The sequence below is a fragment of the Ictalurus furcatus genome, chromosome 11, assembly GCF_023375685.1.
Source record: "Ictalurus furcatus strain D&B chromosome 11, Billie_1.0, whole genome shotgun sequence".
NCBI classification, from domain to species: Eukaryota; Metazoa; Chordata; class Actinopteri; order Siluriformes; family Ictaluridae; genus Ictalurus; species Ictalurus furcatus.
Genome location: NC_071265.1, coordinates 14,103,785 through 14,123,659, shown reverse-complemented (window position 1 = coordinate 14,123,659; position 19,875 = coordinate 14,103,785).

Below are 19,875 nucleotides of genomic sequence, written 5' to 3'. Positions count from 1 at the left end.
GAACAGTTCCCTCCAGAGGTCTGATTAACAGAAATTGAGAGAAAGAGAGATGAAGCAGCTATCTAGTAGTCACCATACTTGTAATGAAAGGGAAAGTCTTGTTTGAATGTCTTCATCATTGTCTTGAGGTGTCTTTCTTCATCTCCAGATTCAGCTTCAGCAGTTTCCTTGTCAGCTACTCGTCGTCCAGCCCTTAGTGTCTGGAAAAGTCAGCATCATATGACAATGTAATTGTAAGCAAATATCATTATAGTCCACTTATTTTCACTCCATGACAACTGCATGGTCAGATTATTGTAGGTTACCTTGTGGCATCATTATAATATATGCCATGTTTCAACAACTCAGTACTTCCTATGCTATTTGATTTCCTGTTAGGAGATCACATATGGTTAAAATCTAGTGTGTTTAACTATTATACAAAGTTTGGATATGAACATATACTCAATATGTGTTGAAATAATAACAAACAGCGGGCAGTAGGTACTTTAATTTTTTTTTTTTTTTTTAAATGGTTGACAGGAGTCTTTCAAATAATACAGAAAAAATTACAAACTTCTTGCAATTTATGAAGGATCATCATTTATGAAGATACATCATTTTACTGAGTTTAGCACAACAGAATCAATCATCTCTCTCTCTCTCTCTCTCTCTCTCCACTCATTGACTGGCAGGTAATGTGCTGTCAGCAGCATCAGCAGTCAAGTGGGCCTGACAGGCTACTTTATTTTCATACCTTTTCTTCCACCTTTTCTTTCTACGTCTGCAGGTACAGGGCCTCAGGCTCTGTCGCCCATGGCTTTCCTCCTGGCCAGGTGACATTCCAAAAAAACACCCCCTAATTAGAAGCAGTGCTTTCTACTGTCCACTTGTTGCTGTATGGCCACCAAAACTGCCAGTGACATCTTGGTGTATTCACAGGTGTCATGAAGTGGATGCAAATGCAGTTTAGAGTTTACTTAAAGAACTGGCAAACAGGTCTAATTCGTAAGGCAAGGACATAAACAGGAAACAGGCAAGGTTTCAGGCGATCAGGAAACCACAATATAAGGACAATTCCACAATCCAAAACCAGGTAGGAAAACAAGATCAAAAACAGAATAACAACACACTGACACACCAAACAGCTTTGCAAAATCAGGTACAGGCACACTGAGCATTACTTTTCGCTGAACAAAGAAACACAAAGGCTTAAATACACTGAGTTATCAAGGGGAAAACTGAAAACAGGTGACGGTAATCATGACACACTATGGAGACCAAAACAAAATACATGTGGTTACATAAACAAATGCTAGACAACATGGAAATAGGCACTGTGGTGCTGCAAGCTGCTACGCACACTGAGAGCCATGGCATATAGTGCTTTGTGCAAGGGGGAAATATGTGCCAACATGAAACAATATGAAAAATCTTGGGGCTGCACTTAGACAGAGATATGAATCAAATGTTTATTAATGATGATAAAAGTTTGTGTAAAAAGTTCTTTTTCATGCTTGACTCATTGTATAGAATAAGGACTATACACATTGCAGGGAGAGGAGTGTTAAAATATTTCTTCTTAAATGGGTATTTATTTATTTATGCTAGTGAGTGTTAATTGACTCTTTCATCACCTTGTTGATAGTGAGTTGGGGGGCTCTAATTAGATGCAAATGAAAGACATGACACGATAGGGGATGAGCTGTTGTTTGTGATTGTGGATGGGTGTTGGGATATTTCTAGTTGTATAAAATGGAGAAAAATTCAGCCAAACAAGAAATTTCTCCTCAAATTTTATTTCTCCTCTGTTTTATTGTTGTACAAAGTTTGCTCAAAAAAGAGAGAAATAATAAAATATATAATTGTAAATTATATCATTTGATCACTAAAAGGCTGTTGTTTCATATTCAGTGTGCTTTGAAAATTTAAAAAAAGGTGTTTTTGAATTGTCTCAAACAGAAACACACACATACACACATATACCTGAGGGAAAGGGAAATTTTAAAGCACAAAGGCTTTAACAAAATCTTATTGTTTCAGACTCTGAAATTACTATTATTTACTTCAGTTTAAATAATTATATATTTTTATTTAAAAACACTGATTTCTCTCTCTCTCTCTCTTTGTGTGTCTCTCTCTTACACCACCTGTTTTACAAGATTTTAGACCATTTGGCTGTGATATGCATTGATGAACATACATACAGTATATCTTCTAATTATCTAACAAATGTTGTAATGCTTCCCTGTTCTTTGTATACAATAAGGACACTACTACCTTTTCCCTATAAAGCTTTTATATAGTCTTTGTGAGTCTTTCTTCAATGGTTCACAATGTGTGTATTATGTTTATGGAAGACTTCATTGCCAAAAAATATTAACTCAAACAAACATGAATTATTCCCAAAGCCTTCAATTGCGTGTTGTTAAAAATGCTTGTACTTAATAGCTTTTTATTTCAGATAGTAAGTAAGACATATGTTGGTTTAGCCAAAGTCAGGTGACACACATACTGTCATTTTGACTGTGTAAATTTCACACAAATTTCACATGTATTTATTTATACATAAATAACACAAACTATTGTCTTAAGTTAATACTGTAACTTAATTCTTATGATGGTTAACTTGCCCATTTTCTTACATAAACACATTTAGCCCACACTAAATAACACAGCATGGTTACAGATAAAAACTATGAAACACAGGGCACAGATCAAAGGCTTGGTACAGCTCAGGCAGCAAACACTAAAGCTCAATACTTCATAACTAAAGACTGAAACATGAGGATATAAACAGACAAACTAATCAAGGGCGATAACACAGAACAGCTGAGACACATTAGGGAACAACCAATAAAATTACAGAGGCGGAGACAGGACAGAAACCAAAACAAACACACGTGTCACAAGTAAACAAATCCTGACAACCTGGAAGCACGCGCTGTAACATTTCAGGCAGTTCATGCACGCTGCTCACTCCGGCACTCTGTGTGAGGGGAAATCTCTGACAAATAGGCACTATTTCAAGGATGAACAAATATTTGCTTGTCCAAATATGTCAAAAAAGCCAACAATTTCCATGAGGTGTACTTACTTTTTCACATGACTGTAGGTAAGTATATAGATAAATAGATAAAATAGATAGATAGATACATAGATAGATAGATAAAGAGCAAAAGCCTACAACAATAATCATAACACTTTTAGTATTTCTTTAGTATAGGAGTATATTCTCTTGCCCTCTCTCTCTCTCTCGCTCGCTCTCTCTTAATTGTTTTCCTACCTGTTTTCTTTCACTTTGAAGCTATCAGATCACTTTCCCTTTACACTTGTGCCCTGACAGGAAATTTCACTCAATGATATGAAGTGTTTGTCCTTGAAGTGTTTGAAAATAAATGTTTAGGATTGGTGATCACACATGTTGAGTAAGTTCTCTGTTTGTTACCTGATCGTCTGTATTGTGCCTTCGGTACTACCACCTTTATCTTTATATTCCTGTTGCATTTGTTGCATTTAATGTAATGGAATTAAATTTTATGTAAGCGCATAAATGTACACATTCTAAAATGAATGTTATAAAATAATCTAAAATCTCTTTCAGAATGTCAGCACCAGACTGCAGAAGAACATGGTCATTGTTGGTAAGATGATGCAGTAATTTGACAGTGGTTTTTAAATCCAGTTTAAGCTTTATCTGATGGCTTGAATGGGCATGACACTGCTCACTGTGTACCATTAGACATCAACCACACAACGCTCCATCAAGCCAAATTTAATCAGACCAGCACCAAATACAACTGAAGCTAGGACACATGAAAGAGATAGCAGTGCCATACTATTTTTTTTTCTTTTCACCAGGATTATGTATTATGATGTGTTATCTAGACTATTAAAGACGTTTCATGTGATGTTAATATGTGCAACTACTGTTTATATGTGCAACTGTTTACATTCTGTTTTTGTATATTGTAGTGGCCCTTGAGATGGAACATCGGAAGTTTAGGTGAGTTTAATAATGTTACGAAACGTAGACTGGAGGCGGATGCAGGTGCAGGTCACGGTCTTTATTAGACACAAAACTCACGATTAACGTAATCGCGGTCTTCACCGGGAAACGAGAACATTCGCGGCATGGAACACAAACGATACTAACCAGGATCCACTAAAAAAAAAAACATGATATAATACTGAACGAGGTGCTCAGTCACCCAGGCCTTTAAATAAAGAACATGATTAACTCAAAGCATGGACACCTGGGGCAAATTAAAGTCACTTACTACGAAATGCTCAATCCGGACGCGAGCAAACGAAAACAATGTCACGTGACTCGTCAGGAGCCGAGTTAGTGCCCTCTGCTGGCCGTGGCGTAACAAATAAAGACCACCTTACAATCTCAGTTTTAGGATGTCTCCTCTCTTTGCTGTACTTCTGAATATCTACACATTAAGTGTAAATAATAAATGTGAAAATACATTCAAATATTAGAAATATTAAATATGCAGATTGAAAAAGTATTGGACATGTACCATTTTTGTAGTGTAAGTAATTGAAATTTTCTCAGATATGGATATACTATCAATGCAGAGGCTATTACTACCCTGTGCATATCTTAATCTCCCTGAACAGGTATAGGCCACTCAGTCTGCCATCTGCACTTTAATTGCTTAGCCTGTCATTGATATGGTTATGCTTCATTCCATAGCCTTTAAGAACAGATGGGTCGTAATTCTAGTTGAGCCCAATTCCAGTATGAGCAGGGCTCCAAGTATGTACATCATATTGCGTGGGATATTCTTGGGGCTTTTCAACTGGTTTGTGGGACAGAAGGCTTTGCTATATTTTGTTAGCTTCTGGCACTTTAAACTGAAACTCTAGTAATTTTACAGTAAAAATCTGTGGTTGTGGATCACTGTCTGTGACAGTGGACGTGCATGGCTATAAACCACAATGTATTTTGACTGCCCTAAAGATCTGGAACAGTATGCTGAAACATTAGCATAAAATAGCAGCTGGAGGATTTCTAGTGATTTTTTTCCCCTTGGCTTTCAAAGCAAAAATCTTGGCAGCACGCTGCTCAGAAAAAACACCAGAACCTGGGTAATAACACAGGTTTTATGTTGCTGCCCACTGACCATGCCAAGGGACATGGGCACCAATTAAAAACTAAGACAAAAAGTGCAGATCTTCTGTCTGCTCACGCTGCTCAACATTGGCTTCATTCAGCTGATGGTCAAGTGTAAGCTCATCTCCCTGTTCAGAGAACAAATAAACATTAATAGGGCATCAGACATAAAATGCTGGTGTGTGGCAAAAACACACCCACACATTGAAGATTCCTGCTAAACAATGCCTCTACCTGTTACATTCCCACCACCTAATGCAGGCTGGTGAGCCGTCTGGCCAGTGACTGTGCAACAAAAAAAAACCCACCAACCCACCAATATGATGGTGCAGCAAGAAAAACAAAGCGTGAAATTTTTTTAACGTCGAGGAGTTTGTTGGTTTTTTTGGGGTTTTTTTTGATGCGCCGTGACAAAAACTGTCCGACCAATGAAATTCGCGCTTTTGTTCACGTGCCTGGAGCCACTGAAGTTACATAAAAGTATGACTTGCTGGCAGTCAAGTACAAATCTGTCTTGCCGACAAAGAAGAAGACATATTACATTACAGCATTTGGCAGATGCCCTTATCCAGAGCAACTTACAATCATCTCAATTATACAACTGAGCAGTTGAGGGTTAAGGGCCTTGCTCAAGGGCCGAACAGTGGTAGTTTGGCAGTGCTGTGATTTGAACTCACAACCTTCAGATCAGAAGTCCAACGTCTTAACCACTAAGTTACCACTTCCCTGTAAAGACGTAAAAGAGGATGAAAAAGAAACCAAAGAAGAAGATGCAAGCAAGATGAATTTTGAACTGCTGATGTCTTTGGTTCTTTGGTGTCTGAACATTGAGAGCTTTAGGATAAACGCCACAGTGACTACAAGAATGTTGATAAGAGGGAGTTGTTGTGGCACGGAATTGCCAACCAAATAGGATTCAATGGTGAAAGTGTACATACATACTAAAATGTATGTATGTGTGTATTTATGTGTGTGTACACACACACACACACACACACACACACACACACACACACACACACACACACATATACATATAAATAACACATACATACATACATACATACATACATACAGGTGTGCATCTCTCTCTCTCTCTAATTATATATATATATATATATATATATATAATATATAATTGCATGTAACTTTTATTAATGAGTAGCTGATGAGAACTTCATGACTCATTTATGATGCTAGGGCTATTTTTTTTGGACAATACTGAAATGCAAGCATATATTCTATGTCATGTATCAGAGAAGGAACGCTGAACTACAGTCACATGACCACCTGCAACCGAATCTCATTCTTGTGTATATAGCCACAGTTTGCAGTACACTCCTTGCCTTATGTTTGTCTTTCTTTGCTGTTGTGTTTGTTGCTGTGTTTAGGTCTTTGGGTTATGGTTAGCCTTTGCCATAGTGTTTTGCCACAAGGTCTTGGTGTATTTTGTGTTGTTGTTTTGATCTTTATTGAACTTATCTGCACTTGCATCCATCTCCATTTCCAAATCATGACATTCTAAGTGATTCTACATTAGACTACACTTTCTACACTAAATAGGATTGTTTGTTTCTTTGTCTCTTCCCTGGAAATATGCAACTGTTAATCCACTGATTGATAGTCCATTGTATTTATTTTGCACATGGCATATACAGTGGGGGAAATAAGTATTGAATGCATCAACATTTCTTTCAGTAATTATATTTCCAATGAGGCTGTTCAAATGAAATTTTCACCAGAATTCGGTGTTAACTCAAGAAACATGAAGAAATCCAAACATTAAAGTCCATAAAGGAAGTTATGTGTAATAAAGAGGAATGACAAAAGTAAAAAAGTATCAAGCACACTCACTGAAATTGATTTAATATTTGGTGGAGAATCCTTTGTTTGTAATGACCGCTTCAAGACATATGCTGTATGAAGAAATTAATCGGCCACAGTATTCAGGTGTGTGATTTTGGTCCATTCTTCTAAACATATTGTCTTTAAAGCTTGTTCAATTGGATTCAAGTCAGGTAATTTACTTGGCCATTCTAATGCCTTGATTTTTTTCTCTGAAACCAATTGAGAGTTTTCTTTGCTGTATGCTTTGGATTGTTGTCCTGTTAGAAGCTCCATCCACATCTCATCTTCATCATCCTGGTGGGCTCCATTTACTGTTACTTCAATTATATGACGTCTGCCAGTTCCATGCGATGAAAAACAGCCCCACACCATGATGCTTCCACCTCCAAACTTCACTGTTGGTATAGTGTTTTTAGGGTGATGTGCAGTGACATTTCTTCTCCAAACATGGTGTGTAGTATGACTGCAAAAAAGTAAAATATTGCTCTCGTCTGACCAGACTACACACTCCCGGTATTTCATAGGCTTGTCCAAATAAGTTGTAGCAAACTTTAAACAAGCTTCGACATACCTTTTCTTTAGTAATGGAGTCTTGCGCGGTGAGCATGAATAGTGGAGTGCATTGCCTAGTGTTTTCTCTGTGACGATGGTACCTGCTCCCTCCAAGTATTTCTGGAGCTCTTTCAGGGTGGTCATTGGCTCTTGGGCTACTCTTCTGACTATTCTTCTGACTTCCTGGTCAGAAATCTTGCCAGGAGCTCCTGTGCGGGGCCGGTTGATGAAGGAGTGATGTTGCTTCCACTTGCAGATAATGGCCCCAGTGGTGCTTACTGGGAGATTCAGAAGTTTTGAAATACGTCTGTATCTCAATTGCATCAATATGTTTCGCAACAATAAGGTTGCAAAGGTATTGGGAGAGCAGTGTGACACCTTGGTAACAAAAAACCTTTTTATAGAACATCAGTTTACTAACCCAGCTGACATTAATTTGCACAGATAGGAGGTATACTTACTTTCTAATTACTTACAGATTTCAGCTGGTTCCTTGCCTTATCTTGCTTTGGGGAACTGCTTTTTCTTAGCATGTTCAATACTTTTTTATTGTGTCATTCCACTTTATTACACATAACTTTGTTTATGGACTTTAATGGGGCGGCTGTGGCTCAGCTGGTTGAGCCACATGACTCCACATGCCGAAATGTCCTTGGGCAAGACACTGAACCCCAAGCTGCCTTACATGGCAGCTCTACTACCATTTGTGTGTGTGTGTGTGTGTGTGTGTGTGTGTGTGTGTGTGTGTGTGTGTGTGTGTGTGTGTGAGAGAGAGAGAGGGAGAGAATTGATGAATGAGACACAGTGTAGAGTGCTTTGTAGAACCGCTAAGGCTAAAAAGGCGCTATATAAGTGCAGACCATTTGCCACTGTTGTAAATCCTTTATATTTGCAGATATCTTGAGTTAATACTGATGTCTGGTGAAAATTTCATGTGAATAACCTCATTGGAAATATATGTACTGTATTCTTGACCCCTTATTCAAATAGCTAAGTGCCCCATTATTGAGTCATTGTATTATCATAGTGACCACAAAAAAAGACTATTCATAGTCAACACTGACAATTTGCAGGAACATTAACATTTATGGGCACAACAATAGCCTTATACCCAATCCCTCCCCAAAAAAAAAAATCTGGGTCTTCCCATATGTATGTGAATGCTATTGCTGTGACTTTGAATTAATTCAAACCATTACTTATTTTAAAAGCATATATTGTTTAAAATTAGAACTTTAAGGATTTAGCTTTAATGAATTATTTGTTGCAGTGGCCAAATCACCATATACCTTACATTTCGATAGAACAATAGAAAAATATTATATATTAGTTGCTGATATATCAGTGCTGGTGTTTAGATATTATATATTAATCTCAGTTAGCCAGTGTGTGAACAGATTTTTGCAAAGAAGTAAATACTGGCGCTCTTCAATATTTCAAGGTGCAGTGCCACCTTGTGTACTGGAGTATTTCTGCTTTTCAATAAGCGTCATCTACTGTCAGGGAGTGCATATGCACTTTCATTCAGTACATTGCCCGTGTTTAGCGCGTGTGCGTGAACACAAAAAAAAAAAACGCTCTGCGGAAAATGTCCCGGTGTGAACAGGCCTTAAGGCATAGAAAAGTATATGCCTCCTGAGCTTTACCTGTGAGAAAATATTGCAACAACAAAGTATGATCAGACGCAAACCAGTCTTTAATATTCACCCTACAGTATGTTCAAAAAGGGAAGAAAATTATCTGCATAATTTGGATAATTTTCCTTGAAGTCGTTGCAATATTACTATGAAAATCCCCATTACATGACTACTATGAGCAAGTTTACTCTCTTTTAGAAACTTTTGTAATACTCAAAAACAAGCTTTTATTTTTCCAATTCCATCTTACTGATTTTAGATTTCTTAAGGCAGAACAGTGGTGCAGTGAGTACTGTTGCTGCTTCACAGTCCCAGGGTCTCTGCTTCAATCCTGATCTCAAGTTTCTGTCTGTGTGAAGTTTTTGTGCACGTTCTCCCTGTGTTCATGTGAATTTCCTCTGGGTCCTCTGCTTTCCTCCTACCGCCCAAAAACATGCCAGTAGGAGGATTGACTATGCTAAATTTCCCCTATATGTGAAACATTGTGTGTGTGTGTGTGTTTGTGTGTGTGTGTGTGTGTACATGCGTGTTTGTGTGTCTCTCTCTCTCTCTCTCTCTCTCTCTCTCTCTCTCTCTCTCTCTCTCTCTCTCTCACTGTACTTGGTCTCCCTCACTGAAAGCTTCTGGCTGATATACAAGGCAGGGTGCTCCTCCCCCTCCACCACCTGGAACAAAACTACCACTAGCCTGCTGTCCAACACATCACTCTACAAAACAAAAGGGTGAGAAAATTCAGGAGAATGCAACAGCGGGTCCCCACACAAAACCGCTCACTCATTTCCAACCACTGCACCGTATCTGGCACTCCCTTTTTAATGAAGTCAGTCAGTAGGCTGGTGACTTCCAAAAATTAGGTACAAACTTCCAGTAATAACCAGCCCCAGGAACTGCCTCATCTCCTTTTGGGTCTTGGACCTTGGGCAGGCTGCAATTGCTGCTGTCTCATCAATTTGTGGATGCACCTGCACATGGCCCAAGTAAAAGCCCAGATACCTTACTTCCACCTACTAATTGCACACTTCTATGGATTTTCTGTGAGTCCTGCCATCTGAAGGATCTCAGAACAGCCCTCAGATGCTGCTGCCAATCATTGCTGGAAATAAAAGTTTTTTCTTGAGATATTGGTTAAATCTAGTATTGGATAAAAGCGAGCCATGCCTAACTAAACAAGGGGTTCATCAATTGTGTGACATTGGATATGAGCCAAATTTAGACACTGTGTTGACTTTTCTAAGGTCCACACAAAATTGGACAGACCCATCGGCCTTGGGCACCAAGACCACTGGACTGCTCCAATCACTTTGGGACTCCTCAATTACTCCTATGTTAAACATAGCCTTGAGTTCATCTCAATCCACATTTTTATGTCTTCAGGTGGACCACCTGAAGGACACCTGGAGGAGTCTTTGTGGTGTTCTATGAGGTCCATGTGATTGGGTATAGGGAAAACACATTGGAAAATTCTTCTTGCAACCTGTGCTCTCAAGGGAGCAGGGTAAATTGGGCCATGCTTTTTAGACTTACCCTTGGTCCTAGCTCCTGCTTCTTGCCAGAGCCACAGGAACTGCCTCTCTCCATGGTTTCAGGAGATTGTGGTGGTATGTTTGATGTGCATAGCCTTAATGCATTTACCTGACCTCATATCCATCTCGTAGTGTGTCCTCAAAGTGTCCTTGCCACTTCTCAAGTAATTTAGAGCTTGACTTTGGTAGTAAAACCTTGTCTCCCTGTGTAAATTGCCATAGCCAAGCACCCTTGTCATACAATTGGGACTATCATTCTTGGTCTTACAAATCATATTTTTCAGGGTCACGGGGAACCTGGAGCCTATCCCAGGGAGCATCGGGCGGGGTACACCCTGGACACGGTGCCAGTCCATCACAGGGCACAATCACATACACACTCACACACCCATTCATACACTACAGACACTACAGACACTTTAGACACTTTAGACACTTCAGCCACTTCAGCCTACCATGCATGTCTTTGGACTTGGGGAGGAAACCGGAGTACCCGGAGGAAACCCCACAGCACGGGGAGAACATGCAAACTCTGCACACACATGGCCCCAGCAGGACTCGAACCCCACACCCTGGAGGTGTGAGGCAAACGTGCTAACCACTAAGCCACCGTGTGCCCCCTAACACTCATACAGTTTGCAAAGAGTGTGTGAAATAAAACACACAAACTGGTCAGTCAAGATCTCTTTCCATGACCCCGACTTGGTAGGTTACTCAGAAGGTACACTACATGCTGTGATTTTATGAACAGGCACTGCTTCTTGATATCATGTTGTGTAGTCCTGCGATACCCTCACGTGAAGCTGTCTAAAGGCCATTCCAATTCTTTCAAAGAATATATCACCTGCATATATCTCTGCAAATGTCCAGGCAATATAAACAAGCTTAGACAGTTAAATGTTTTATCCTGTCTTGGATGCCTTGCCATGGAACTATAATGAACTGCTTGGAATAAAATTTCCTGACGGCTCTTCTGTACCAACAGTTGGGTCATCTCTGGCTGGATTAATTTATATTTACCTTTACATTTATTTATTTAGCAGACACTTTTATCCAAAGCAACTTACAAAGGAGTAATTCACCATCGATTACTCATGCTTAGTCAAAGGTGTGGTGAAGAGACTCATAATGCTTCTGTTCCAAGGGGAAACCCCACAGAGGTGAGTAGGTGGGCAGAGCCCTCCCCCTTATCCAAGTCATCATGATGCAGCACAGGCATTGACAGCCCCATCACCACCTCCCCAGCAGGTGCTCTACACACCTCACTGCACTGTGGAGCCATCCACCATTATAATTTGTATCATTTTCTTAAACCTCTGACAATTTCTTCCCAAAATAATTGGATGGGTAAGGTTGGGACTAACCGCCACCTCCATGTTATGTGTTTGGCTCCAGAAATGTATTAATATGGGCACCAGCCATTATTTGTGTTAGGGAACCTGATCAGAGTTCTCATCTCCATGATGGAACATGAGAGAGAGCAAGAAAGACCAGGGATGCCTGGACCAGGGACCACTGCCAAGTGATCCTCTGACATCTGCATCCAGGGACATGGGCCAGTGGCAATGGACACATAAATTACTATGGTGCCGGTTGAACCTGTCTCTTCTGCATCCACAGTGGATGCTCATTTGTTTTAAGGTCATAGTGTATGAATCTGACAATACTTTCATGTTGAGTGAAAATATAGAAGAGCAAACTTTCACTTAATAGCTGACTATGCTTCCAAAAACAGCTCTGTGCCAAAACTTTTACCTTAAATATGGAGGAGTGCAAATCTCAACAGGCAATGTTTTAAAATAATCTCTCATATCTATGAATCTATGAATGTCTTTTTAAAATATTTTGAGGTTACTAGATAGGGTATTGAGCTCTAATGTGTTATACTCTATGTAGGGTGCAAACAATGTTTATAGAAGTTAGCTGATTTTAAATAAATCATATGGAAGAAATGTATGAACAAGTTACACAGCAATAAGAAATTGTTGGTGGGTGTAAATAAATAAATATGAACGTGAACTAATTAGTAATTACATTGCACTAATTACTAATTGGATTGCACTATAAAATTCACCAGAAAAAAATGGACTTTTGAAAATGTGTGAAACTTTGGTAGTTTGGACAGCACAAATGCTTACTGTGTTGTAAAGAAGCAATTCCAGCCAGTGGCATTAATCAGGATGTCTGTTTGATCAGTCAATGGTGTGAAATATTTTAGCTACACCCATATGTCCTGGTTCAGTTCTCATGATACCTGGGCTTGAGGAAACCAAATTCACCACAGGTACTTAAGTATGGCATGGCATGTTGGTGAAAATAGCAATAACATGGAGGATTATGGGTTATTTCTTAAACTGTCCAAAGCACTAATTCAGTATTGTCACAATTCGAGGTTGAGCCAGAAGCAGGTGCAGATAATGACATTTATTTGAAGCAACGTACCGAGAAACAAAGACACTAAGACAACTTGACTAAACACACTGTGGCAAGAAACAAACACCAAGACATAAACAACGTGAGTCTTAAACACTACTTGGTAGAATACTGTGGCAAAACTAAACATAGACTAACAAGATCAGGAAACATGGAACACAGGGGGTCTAAGACAACGAAAGACCAACAAACCGTGCAGACACGGACTATATATATACACAGGAGTGCTCATTAACCAAAACGTGAATCAGGTGCAGGTGGTCATGTGACAACTAGTGCAGTGCAGTGGCTGATGGGAAATGGAGTCCAGAGTTTCTTGATACGTGACAAGTATTTCAGTGTAGAAATTGTATGAAAAAAAAATCTAAACCATGTCATCTGAGCACAAAGAATATTACTTAAAATCAATTATTTTTATTTTGAAAAAAATATCCCACCCATTTTTGTCAGCCTTTGATATTATGAACATTCTTGTGGATGGATAGTGGAAAGTTAAAAAAAAAAATAAAAAGAACATTACACTTTTTTTTTCTGCTGTACTGCTGTGTATCTAAAATTGCTTGTGTATCTGGGTTGTAGAGATAGGCTCTTATCTGTTATTGAGAGGTGGGCTGAGGTGGGCTGTGTCTGGTATCCAGCAGAGTGGCTCATCTCATGGCTGAAGTGTGTCTCCACATCATTGGTGCATTGGTGCATCATTGGAGCACTAACCACTTTAGCCCTTGCTAAAGCTATGGCACTGAAATACACTACCCCTATACACACCTTGGTCATGGAAATTACACAGTGGGTTTTGCTTTTCCATTGTCCATGTTTTCAGATCAAACATTAACACTGGTAGACTTAATGGAGTACTTTAGTATTATATAATTATTTATTTCGATTTTTTAAAATCACTGTGTATCAATAGTTGCAACACATTATGGGCCAAATTCAGAAATCAAAATTCACCAGAAATTTATCAATATTCAGTTGATTTTTTTATTCTGATTCAATTGAAGTTGATTTTATCGGGCTCCCCATTCAGAGTATGTGTTACAGTACTGCCGGCAGGTGGCGCTGTGGAGACAACATGCACGAGCACCTTGAGAACGCGCACGTGTACGTGATTAAAGTGCGCATGGACGCTAAAGCTGGGTTAAGTGTCGCCAGCTGTCGGCAGTCAAGGGACTGTCTACTTAAACCGCTCGCGTTGCTGCGCATATCGCTCGGCATTAAACTAAACGAAACTGTTGTAGTAAAGCAACGGAACGTCAAGCCAAGTAAAAATAAGGAGGAGAAGGACTAACAGAGAAGACGTCCGAATGTATAATGGTGCCAGGTTGTGATATTGCCATGCTCTGTCTGTTTTCCTGTTCCTTAGTTTATACCCTGTCATAGTTGAGTGTGTATCCTGTTGTAGTTACATGAGATGTTCCTGCTTTAGTTATGTGTTTCTAGGGCAGGACTAGCAGGACTATGTGTTTCTATTAGGCAGTTCCACTCACAGCATGCTGTCTTCTCCGCTGAAGGTAGGTGGGTTTCAGAGCCTTGTGGATCTGGGCCGGCCGCTGCTGAGGCAGCCAGGGATCACGTATGGATCTGGAAGAGGAGCCAGAGACGAGTGCTGCTCTATATCTTGCTCTGTCTTTCAGGTCGGCTGTATTTTGGATTTTGGAGCTGTCATCGTGACTCCTCCTTCCACTATGGAAAGCCAAAAAAAAATTCCTCTCTGACTCCAAGGGGCCAGAAGGGTGTGCCGAAAACAGAGAGCAGCTCTCAAGCATATAAAGAGCTGCTTGAAGTGATTACTAAGGCTGGATGAGCTTTTTTCTCCTCAGTGAAAATAAATCTCCCTCACACTGCAGAAACCTCCCATTTTTCTCAGAAGTGCATTGGCGAAATATTATGCTTCTGGGGAAAACCATACATAAGCCGTATTTATAACCTCACGATGTCAGATTATTTGGCCATCGTGGGGAATGAATAGCACAGCTATTTAGCTATGCTGAAGGTGGAGGAGGCACTTGCGAGCTACCTCTCTCCATCAATGGCAGGTAATTTAGGTGGCTGGCTTTGCCATCCATATCATGTAAGGCCACCATGGTGTGGGTGGGTAAGACCTATGCAGCAGTGGGTCTTGCTTGTGGGTCACTGCATACAATGGCAGTGTTGTAGGCCTACCAAGCAGACCTGCTGAGTGAGCTTGACATAAGGTGGCATTCAGCCCCGTTGTGTCGAGTTTGCCTGGGCATCCATGAGTGGAACAACATTGAGATGTTGTTCTCGCCCACATGAAGAGCTTGGGGCTCAGGTTGAACCTCAAGAAAATTATGCTTTCTCCAGTGCAGAGGACATCTAGGGTCAATCCTATCAACAATGAGCATGTTATAGCTGGATCTGGGCATCCCCTCCTGTCTCTATGAGAGACTGCTGGGGCTTATGGCAGCAGCAGCCAACATCATACCTTGGGTCTATTGCACATGAAACAATTTCAATGGTGGCTGAAAAGTCTGGGGTTTTGTCCTCTGAGAGTAAACAGTGTGACTCAGTGATGCCTATGTGCTCTGAGTATTTGGAGGTGTCCCTAGTTTCTAACCTTGGGTCACACTTTTCTTACTTTTTTTTTATACACTCTATGCTTACTTATCTCAAGGCGGTAATGACAGATGCCTCCCTCACATGCTGGGGCTCACGGTCCAGCTCACGGTCTTTGGAGCGGCCCTCATCTGGATTGTCATATAAGTCGACTAGGAATGCAGGCCATATTTCTAGCACTGAAATTCTTTCCTCCTCAATTAAGAGGTCACCATGTGTTAGTTGTAACATACAACACAGTGATGGTCTCATATATCAACCACCAGGGAGGGTTACGTTCATGCCCCCTGTTCAGACAGGCTCAACTAATTCTCTGGTGGAGGGGAAGTTTTGTCAGTGAGTGAAATATACATTCCGGGCAACAAATGTGGGGGTAAACATCCTGTTGAGGCAGGGGCTGAGATCTAGGGATTGGTGGCTCCATCCACAAGTGGGTGAGTCCATATGGTGGAGGTTCGGCTGAGCGGAAGTGGATGTGAAGAGACTGCCTGCTGTGGTTTGCCCTCACTCTTCCCACACCAAAAAATAAAGGTCACGGCTGGACACCATGGTACACACCTGGCCGAGGTCATGTCTGTATGCCTTTCCCCTGATTGCTCTGCTCCCACAGGCTCTAGCGAGAGTTCACCAAGATTGTGCTATGTCTGCTGCAAGTTTGCCAGTTCGAATTTGGTTCTCCGAGTTAATATCTCTGCTGGATGGCACTCTGTGGGAGATTCCTGTTTGCGGGGCTCTATTGTCTCAAGCCAGAGGGTTGATTTCTCACCCTCAGCTGGAACTATGGAGACTGTGAGTCTGGGCCCTGAGGGTCACCAGCTCATAGATTCTTGTCTCTGAGCCGAGGTTGTGGAGACCATGTTAAACGCTAGGAATGTCAGTGAGACCCAGTAAACTGTGAAATGGCTACAGTCCTGGAGTTCTTACAGGAACATTTCTCAGCAAGGTTGGCTCCTTCTGCAATTAGGGTTTACATGGCTGCAATTTTGGCCAGCTGTGCCCCTACTGATGGAGCCTCTGTGACAGGCCATACCCTCAGTATGACAGAGTGGGTGTACTCATTCCCACAGCATGAAGCTCACATAATTTTGAGTTCCCTTTCAAAGGGAACAACTGGAACCCTGTTCACTGAGAATTGAACAAGACGTTGCATGGCTTTTTCATGCTGGGGCATGCCTGTGAATTGTGTTTTCACTTCAGATAATAGAGGCTGATGACGTGGTTTACAGGTGCCATTTTATAGTGACGCAACCTGCAAAATGATTACTGCAGGCCAATAAATAGGCATGATTTTACACAGACTTCAAATTCTCACAGTGTGAAGCCCACATAATGTCTCATTCCCTTCTCAGGGAACAAGATTACATGCTTAACCCAGACATTTTTGTGAATAAATTTTCATGCATAGGAATAGAACTTTGACAGGACACGGTAACAGGTGCCACAAGTTTTCACATTGTAAGCTTGCTGGAAATTTAAAAAAAAAAAACAAAAACAAAAAACAATTAAAATGTATAGTTGAATCTTTAATCAATTCTAGACTTATCCATTGCACATACAGTATCTTTAAGGTGTAGATAAGTGCATATGCACTTTCATTCAGTACATTGCCCGCATTTAGCACGTGGGTGTGAGCACAAAAAAAAACACTCTGTGGAAAATGTCCCGGTGTGAACAGGCCTTAAGGTATAGAAAAGTATATGTCTCCTGAGCGTTACCTGTGAAAAAATATTGTAACAACAAAGTAGGATCAGGATCAAACCAGTCTTTAATGTCCACCATACAGTATGTACAAAAAGGGAAGAAAATGATCTGGATAATTTTCATTGATTGCTATGCAATATTACTAATATTACTCATCACATAGCATGCTCCACTCCCATACACTTCACACAAAAAGTGTCCACCCTTGCCTGTAATGAAATGGGTGATGGCTCATTCTCTCAAAGAGGTCAGGGACAGAAATTTGAAGGGACAGTCATATTTGAAAAGTGGATTGTGATACCTTCACCCCTGCCCTGTGGAGGTTATTGGTGATTTCATTAACTGTTGTTTTTGGATTTTTTTTCACAGCTCTCACAATGTTTCTGTCATCAACTGCTGTTGTTTACCTTGGCCGACCTCTTCCATGTCTGGTTGTTAGTACACCAGTGGTTTCTTTCTTTTTCAGGACATTCTGAATTGTTTTATTGGCTATGCCCAATGTTTGAACAATGGCTCTGATAGATTTTCCCTCTTTTCTCAGCTTCAAAATGGCTTGCTTTTCTCCCATAGACAGCTCTCTTATCTTCATGAGGGTTTATGCTCTTTAACAACAAATGCTGTCTTCTCAGGGGGAAAGTAGGGCTCAAACCAAGAGTACACATTCAGAGCTATTTATTCTTTAAATAATTGATTTAACATGGCACACCTGGGAAACAAGAAACACCTATCAGTCACGTGTTCCAATATTTTTTTATCACCTTAAAAATGGGTGAGTTCAAACTAAAGGTGCCATGTTCTAAGTTGTTTTAGCACATCTAGATGTAAATATGATAAAGCTGAAATGTCTCATATCTTTTGATCTCAAACCCAAATGTCTTCAGTCAACAGCAAAAACAATTAAACTTATTTAAATTATTCATTATCCTTATTTAAATTAACTGGCCTTACAGTTCCAGTAGTTTCAGAGGGGACCGTACATTCGAAGGCTGTACATAGACTTCAGTTCATCAATCAACACAATCATTCCTCAGCACCTGATTAGAAATCTAAGCCTGTTTGGCCTGAACACCTCCCTCTGCAACTGGATCTTGGACTTCCTGACTGGGAGACCTCAGTCAGTCCAGATCGAGAGCAGCATCTCCAACACCACCACACTGAGGACTGGGGCTCCCCAGGGCTGTGTGCTCAGTCCACTGCTGTTCACTTTGCTGATTTACAACTATGCAGCAGTGCAAAACTTGAACTGCATCATCAAAATCATAGATGACACAACCGTAGTGGGTCTCATCAGAACGACAAGTCAGCATACAGAGAGGAGGTGCAGTGGCTAACGGACAAGTGCAGAGTCAACAACCTGTCCCTGAATGTGGAAAAAACAAAAGAGATGGCTGTTGACTTCAGGAAAGCATGGAGTGACCACTCTCCTCTGAACATCATCATCTCCACCATGGAGATCATCAAAAGCACCACATTCCTTGGTATCCACCTGGCAGAGAACCTCACCTTGTCCCTCAATACAAGTTCCATACTCAAGAAAGCCACGCAGCATCTCTACTTTCTTGGAAGACTGAAATTAGTCCATCTCCCACCCCACATCCTCAGAACATTCTACAAAGGAAAACATTCTACAGTTTCTGTCTTTATCTCTGCTGTCCCTGTGGCTTATTCAATTGCCTGTCTAAAGTCTTGTCCTAATCTTATTGAAAATGAAAGAGACTTCCTTGCTTTCACTAAAAATTGATCAGGGAAAGTAAAAACTTACTTACTTACTTACAAGCCATGAAATTACATGTGTGGGATGTTGCTAAAATACCTTTTTTTTTCCATAGTGGAAACTATGCATACTGTTCAACAATGTGAATTATTTTTATTGGACTTTTATTGCAAGAGTACTACAAATGTCATGATTCCCCCTTGAAGCAGCGTGCTCTAAGCGCGAATGCGCGAGCACCTGCTTTTCCGTTGTTGACCGTAGTGACATCTGGACACGTGTGTTTTGTTTATGTTTCTGTCATGTCTCCTCCCTGTTCTGTCATTGGCTGGGATTTCATGTGTGTCTGTATTGCTCTCAGCTGCTAGCGGTTTAGACGCTGATCATGTCCGCATATATACCGCGCGCCTCCCAGCACACAACGCGGAAGATTACCATAGAGTTAGATTAGGTCGTAGTCGTAGTCCAAGTCCATGTCCATGTTTAGAATTAGTTTAGTTCATATAGTACTCATAGTCACGTTCCATGTTTAAAGTTAGTTCGCGCTGGATTATCCGCTTCCAGTTCCTCGTCATAGTTCGTTTCTCATTTTGTTTATCGACCCTGTTTTCCGTGACCACGACCTAGATTCCATCCTTGCCCCGTGTATGCCTGTTTGCCAATCGCCTGACCTCTTGCATGTTTGTGGATTACGTTTTGGATCACGTTTTGGATTTGTCTGCCTGTCTCTCTTTTAAATAAACAGCTGTTCATACTGCACTTGCATCCGTCCTATCTCAGCTCTGTCAC